The sequence below is a fragment of the Triticum aestivum genome, chromosome 2B, assembly GCF_018294505.1.
Source record: "Triticum aestivum cultivar Chinese Spring chromosome 2B, IWGSC CS RefSeq v2.1, whole genome shotgun sequence".
NCBI lineage: Eukaryota > Viridiplantae > Streptophyta > Magnoliopsida > Poales > Poaceae > Triticum > Triticum aestivum.
Genome location: NC_057798.1, coordinates 421,800,701 through 421,807,555, shown reverse-complemented (window position 1 = coordinate 421,807,555; position 6,855 = coordinate 421,800,701).

Sequence of the window (6,855 nt, the reverse complement as noted above, 5' to 3'; positions counted from 1 at the left end):
CACGAGTCTACAAGAATAAAGTTGCATAGTAGACATCAAGGACGTCGGTGCCGGCTTTTAGCGTGTACCGTAGATGGCTGCCGGCATCGTCTAGTTAGCTAAGAGTAAGTTAGTACTTGTACACTACTAGAGTATTAGTGGGAGTAGATAGTTAACTTGGCTACGATGGTTGTCAACGTGGAAGTTCAATACTATATATCTGGATCAAATCTATTACTTTGCTCTTAATGTTGAACTTTCCGTTTGAAAGTATGGAATGGGTTGTTATTTTTTTAAATGGGTTGTATTTGTCCGCCACGAGTTTAGAGGCTGACTTGTGGGCCTACTAGGTTGACGTGTACACAATCAGGAGATGATTGTACATGGAGAGGATGACAGCAGGGACCCACCAGGGTCATGGCAGTACGCAAGCAAGTGCCTCTTTATTTCAAGCCAAAAAGTTGGTTCCTCCTAATGGATTTCTGACACCTAGTTCCCATGCCATTGTCAACGTAGTCAATAAACGAGAGAATTGCACAATGAGTGGCTAACAATAGGGATCGAGCAGCTTGCCCAGTTATTTTGGTTTTTGAGATGGAAGCAGGGTGTCAACTGGGCTGTGCGGGGCACTCTGGCCTGTCTAGCCAACCTTTTCTTTTATGTTACCACAAGACCAACCCAGTAGTTTTTTCCTTTCTGAAAATGGCTAGCCCAGTTTTTTTGTTCTTTTTTGCAGAATACCCAACCGAGGCCTACTTGCTTTGTCAGCCCTGCTGGGCTGTAAATCTTTAAAGACAAGGAGAGCTTCATTAGGCTTGCCCAGAAAATGGGCTATCAATAATGAGAAATGGGCTGTACATTTTTAAAACACATCAAATCAGCAATTAGTTTCAAATTTCATTTTTTTCACTTTGAGATTTTAAATTCCATTGATTTTTATGCGTAGACAATTATTTGGATTTTGTATTGATATAAATTTATTTTTTAAATTAGTTTGAATGCGATTCAAAATTTCAGGATTAAAAACAGTTCGGACCGCACAGAAATATGCAAAATTTCATATATATATTTTTATCCGGGGCCACATATGGGCTGTAATGCTAACAAAAAGAATATGGGCTCCAAAAAAACCTCAAGAATTAGCAAATGGGTTGTAAGTTATTAGAAATAATGGCAGATGGGATGTATGCTATTTTCCACAGATTTGAGGCTAACTTGTGCGCCTACTATAGGCTGACGCCTACACTTTCCTAAAAAAAGTTTGATGCACACACTACGTCGTGTCAACTTAGTCAACGCATGAGAGGAGTGATTGTTGGATGTCCATCCAACGGCCGTCGTGCTTCTTCAATCTCTGCTCTTCCTACTCCAACCGCTCAAACAAGCGCCAGCGGGACTGCCTGCTCCCTCCTCCCGTGGCTGGCTGTGCTGCCGTGCAGGCCTCATCGCCCCACCCTACTCCCATCGCTGGCCTGACCATCCCTCTACTCACCCACACATGATGTTATTCTCCGGCGCCGACAGACAAACTAGTAAACCCTCATACTCCCCTCCATGTGGGAAACAACTGTCGAGTCTTCCTTGGCTCCGTGTCGTTCCCTTCCTAGGCCTCGCCATCGTCCACCGCCCTGGTGCTCTCGGTGCGGCGTGGTCAACATGGTCAATGAACGACATCCATCAAAAGTGGACTGTACGTGGAGAGGCTGACAGCTGGGTCCACAGCCGCACACAAGGAAATGCCTCCTTTTTACGCGCAAAATAATGTTTCCTCCACCTGACAGCTGGGAACCACCGGAGGTTCCCCCCACTGACAACTCGGACCCACCAGCTATATCTTCGCACGCAAGGAAGTGCCTCCTTATTACGCAAAAAAAATGAATACTCCCCTGCTAGCTGGGACCTACCATAGTGGGAGGATGGCTTGTGGGCCTACTAAGTTGACACGGACGGAGGGCTTTGTCAACTTAGTCAATATGAATGATTCTAGCTCCAGTGAACGCATGATGTCCATCCAACGGCCGTAGTGCTTCTTCAACCTATGGTCTTCTTTCTCTAGCCGCCCAAACCAGTGTCGGTCGTGCCACCTGCTCCTACCTCCCATGGCCGGCTCTGCTGCCGCGCAGGCCTGACCGCCCCACCCTACTCCAACCTCTGGCTAGGCCATCCCTCTACTCACCCACAACCCCTGTTATTCGGCAGCGATGGCAGCCTCACACCGCAGTCGAGCCAGTCAACCCTCGTACTTCTCTTTGCATGGGCACGCGTCTTCCCCAGCTTCGCGTCGTCCCCTTCCTAGGCCTCGTTGTCGTCCATCGCCTTGGTGCTCTCGGCACGGGTGGTCAATGTGGTCAAGTGATACGTCTCCAACGTGTCTATACTTTTTTATTGTTCCATGCTAATATATTACTCCTTTTGGATGTTTATGGGCTTTATTTTACACATTTATATCATTTTTGGGACTAACCTACTAACCGGAGGCCCAGCACGTATTGCTGTTTTTTTTGCCTATTTCAGTATTTCGAAGAAAAGGAATATCAAACGGAGTCCAAACGGAATGAAACCTTCGGGAGCGTGATTTTTGGAACGGACGTGATCCAGAGGACTTGGAGTGCAAGTCAAGAAGCAGCCGAGGCGGCCACGAGAGGGTAGGGCGCGCCCCCTGTCTCATGGGCCCCTCGGGCGGCCACCGACGTACTTCTTCCTCCTATATAAGCCTACGTACCCCAAAAACATCCAGGGAGCAAACGAAACACAATTTCCACCGCCGTAACCTTCTGTATCCGCGAGATCCCATCTTGGAGCCTTCGCTGGCGCTCTGCCGGAGGGGGAATCGACCACGGAGGGCTACTACATCAACACCATAGCCCCTCCGATGAGTTGTGAGTAGTTTACCACAGACCTTCGGGTCCATAGTTATTAGCTAGATGGCTTCTTCTCTCTTTTTGGATCTCAATACAATGTTCTCCCCCTCTCTTGTGGAGATCTATTCGATGTAAACTCTTTTTGCAGTGTGTTTGTCGAGATTCGATGAATTGTGGATTTATGATCAAGTTTATCTATGAGAAATATTTGAATCTCCTCTGAATTCTTTTATGTATGATTGAGTTATCTTTGCAAGTCTCTTCGAATTATCAGTTTGGTTTGGCCTACTAGATTGATCTTTCTTGCCATGGGAGAAGTGCTTAGCTTTGGGTTCAATCTTGCGGTGTCCTTACCCAGTGACAGCAGGGGTTGCAAGGCACGTATTGTATTGTTGCCATCAAGGATAAATAGATGGGGTTTATATCATATTGCATGAGTTTATCCCTCTACATCATGTCATCTTGCTTAATGCGTTACTTTGTTCTTATGAACTTAATACTCTAGATGCAGGCAGGAGTCGGTCGATGTGTGGAGTAATAGTAGTAGATGCAGGCAGGAGTCGGTCTACTTGTCACGGATGTGATGCCTATATACATGATCATGCCTAGATAATCTCATAATTATTCATTTTTCTATCAATTGCTCGACGGTAATTTGTTCACCCACCATAATACTTATGCTATCTTGAGAGAAGCCTCTAGTGAAACCTATGGCCCCGGGTCTATCTCTTATCATATTTGCTTGCAATCTACTTTTATTTGCATCTTTACTTTTTGCATCTATCTTATAAAATACCAAAAATATATTTATCTTATCATACTATCTCTATCAAATCTCACTTTCGCAAGTGGTCATGAAGGGTTTGACAACCCCTTTATTGAGGGGTTGTGAGTTCTTTGTTTGTTTGTGTAGGTGCGTGGGACTTTTAAGGAGCCTCCTACTGGATTGATACCTTGGTTCTCAAAAACTGAGGGAAATACTTACGCTACTATTGCTGCATCACCCTTTCCTCTTCAAGGAAAACGAACGCAAGATCAAGACGTAGCAAGAAGGATTTCTGGCGCCGTTGCCGGGGAGGTCTTCGCTCAAGTCAAGACATACCAAGTACCCATCACAAACTCATCTCCCTCGCATTTACATTATTTGCCATTTGCCTCTCGTTTTCCTCTCCCCCACTTCACCCTTGCCGTTTTATTCGCCCTCTCTTTCCCAGTCTCCTCCTCTCTCTTTCGCTTGCCTTTTTCTGTTTGCTTTTGTGTTGGATTACTTGTTGCCATGGCGCAAGATAATACCAAATTGTGTGATTTCTCGAATACCAATAATAATGATTTCCTTAGTACTCCGATTGCTCCTCTTAATGATGTTGAGTCTTGTGAAATCAATACTGCTTTGCTTAATCTTGTTATGAAAGATCAATTCGTCGGCCTTCCTAGCGAAGATGCCACTACTCATCTAAACAACTTTGTTGATTTGTGTGGTATGCAAAAGAAGAAAGATACGGATAACAATATTGTTAAATTGAAGTTATTTCCGTTTCCACTTAGAGATCGTGCTAAAGTTTGGTTTTCCTCTTTGCCTAAAAATAGTATTGATTCTTGGAAGAAGTGCAAAGATGCTTTTATCTCTAAGTATTTTCCTCCCGCTAAGATTATCACTCTTAGGAACAACATTATGAATTTTAAACAACTAGATCATGAGCATGTTGCCCAATCTTGGGAAAGAATGAAATTGATGCTTCGCAATTGCCCTACTCATGGTTTGAATTTATGGATGATCATACAAAAAATTTATGCCAGTTTGAACTTTGCTTTTAGAAATCTCTTAGATTCGGCCGCGGGAGGCACGTTTATGGAAATCGCGCTAGGAGATGCTACAAAACTTCTTGATAATATTATGGCTAATTATTCTCAATGGCACACCAAAAGATCTTCTAGTAAAAAAGTGCATGCTATAGAAGAAATTAATGTTTTGAGTGGAAAGATGGATGAACTTATGAAATTGTTTGCTACTAAAAATACTCCTCTTGATCCCAATGATATGCCTTTGTCTACTTTGATTGAGAATAATAATGAATCTATGGATGTGAATTTTGTTGGTAGGAATAGTTTTGGAAACAATGCTTATAGAGGAAACTTTAATGCTAGACCGTTCCCTAATAATCCCTCTAATAATTATGGAAATTCCTACAATAACTCTTATGGTAATTTTAATAAGATGCCCTCTGATTTTGAGAATAGTGTGAAAGAATTTATGATTTCTCAAAAGAATTTTAATGCTTTGCTTGAAGAAAAATTGCTCAAAGTTGATGATTTGGCTAGGAATGTTGATAGACTTTCGCTTGATGTTGATTCTCTTAAACTTAGATCTTCTCCTCCTAAGCATGATATCAATGAGTCTCTCAAAGCAATGAGAATTTCCATTGACGAGTGCAAGGAAAGAACCGCTAGATTGCGTGCTAAGAAAGATTGCTTTGTAAAAGCGTGTTCTTCTAGTTTCCATGAAAATAATGATGAAGACCTTAAAGTTATTGATGCGTCTCCTATTAGATCTTTGTTTTGCAATGAATCTTGATAATTATGGGACTGATGATGAGTCAACCTTACCTAGAAGGCGTCCCAAGAATTCAGAGTTTTTAGATCTTGATACTAAATTTGGTAAAAGTGGGATTGGAGAGGTCACGACTTTAAATAGTATTGAACCCACTATCTCGGATTTCAAGTAATTTGATTATGATAATTATTCTTTAGAAGGTTGTATTTCCTTGTTGCAATCTGTTGTTAATTCTCCTCATGCTTATAGTCAAAATAAAGCTTTTACCAAACATATCGTTGATGCCTTGATGCAATCTTATGATGAAAAACTTAATTTGGAAGTTTCTATACCTAGAAAACTTAATGATGAGTGGGAACCTACTATAAAGATTAGAATTAAAGATCATGAGTGTTTTGCTTTGTGTGATTTGGGTGCTAGTGTTTCCACGATTCCGAAAATTTTATGTGATATTCTAGGTTTCCATGATCTTGATGATTGCTCTTTAAATTTGCACCTTGCGGATTCCACCATTAAAAAGCCAATGGGAAGGATCAATGATGTTCTCATTGTAGCAAATAGAAATTTGGTGCCCGTAGATTTTATGGTTCTTGATATAGATTGCAATCTTTCTTGCCCTATTATTCTTGGTAGACCTTTCCTTAGAACAATTGGCGCGGTTATTGATATGAAGGAAGGGAATATTAGATTCCAATTCCCATTAAAGAAAGGCATGGAGCAATTTCCAAGAAAGAAAGTCAAATTACCTTATGAATCTATCATGCGGGCTACTTATGAATTTAGTGCCAGAGATGGCACTACTTAGATCTATCTTCGCTTTTATGCCTAGCTAGGGGCGTTAAACGATAGCGCTAGTTGGGAGGCAACACAATTTTCTTTGTGTTTTTTGTTTTTGTTCCTGTATAGTAATAAATCTTGCATCTACCTTCTGTTTAGATGTGTTTTTATCTTTTAATTAGTGTTTGTGCCAAGTAGAACCTATAGGATAACCTATGATGATAGTTGATTTGATTCTGCTGAAAAACAGAAACTTTGCGCGCACGAATTTAGTTTTATTAAATCACAGAAACGTGATTTTGCGTTAATTCTTTTTGCTGATGATCAATAGATAAATTTTCCAGGACTTTCTATTTTGTTAGGACTTTTAGAGTTCCAGAATTTTGCGCTAGTTACAGATTGTTACAGACTGTTCTGTTTTTGACAGATTCTGTTTTTCATGTGTTGTTTGCTTATTTTGATGCATCTATGGCTAGTAAAATAGTTTATAAACCATAGAGAAGTTGTAATACAGTAGGTTTAAAACCAAAATAAATAAAGAATGAGTTCATTACAGTACCTTATGTGGTGGATTTGTTTTCTTTCACTAACGGAGCTTATAAGATTTCCTGTTGAGTTTTGTGTTGTGAAGTTTTCAAGTTTTGGGTAAAGCTTTTATGGACTATGGAATAAGGAGTGGCAAGAGCC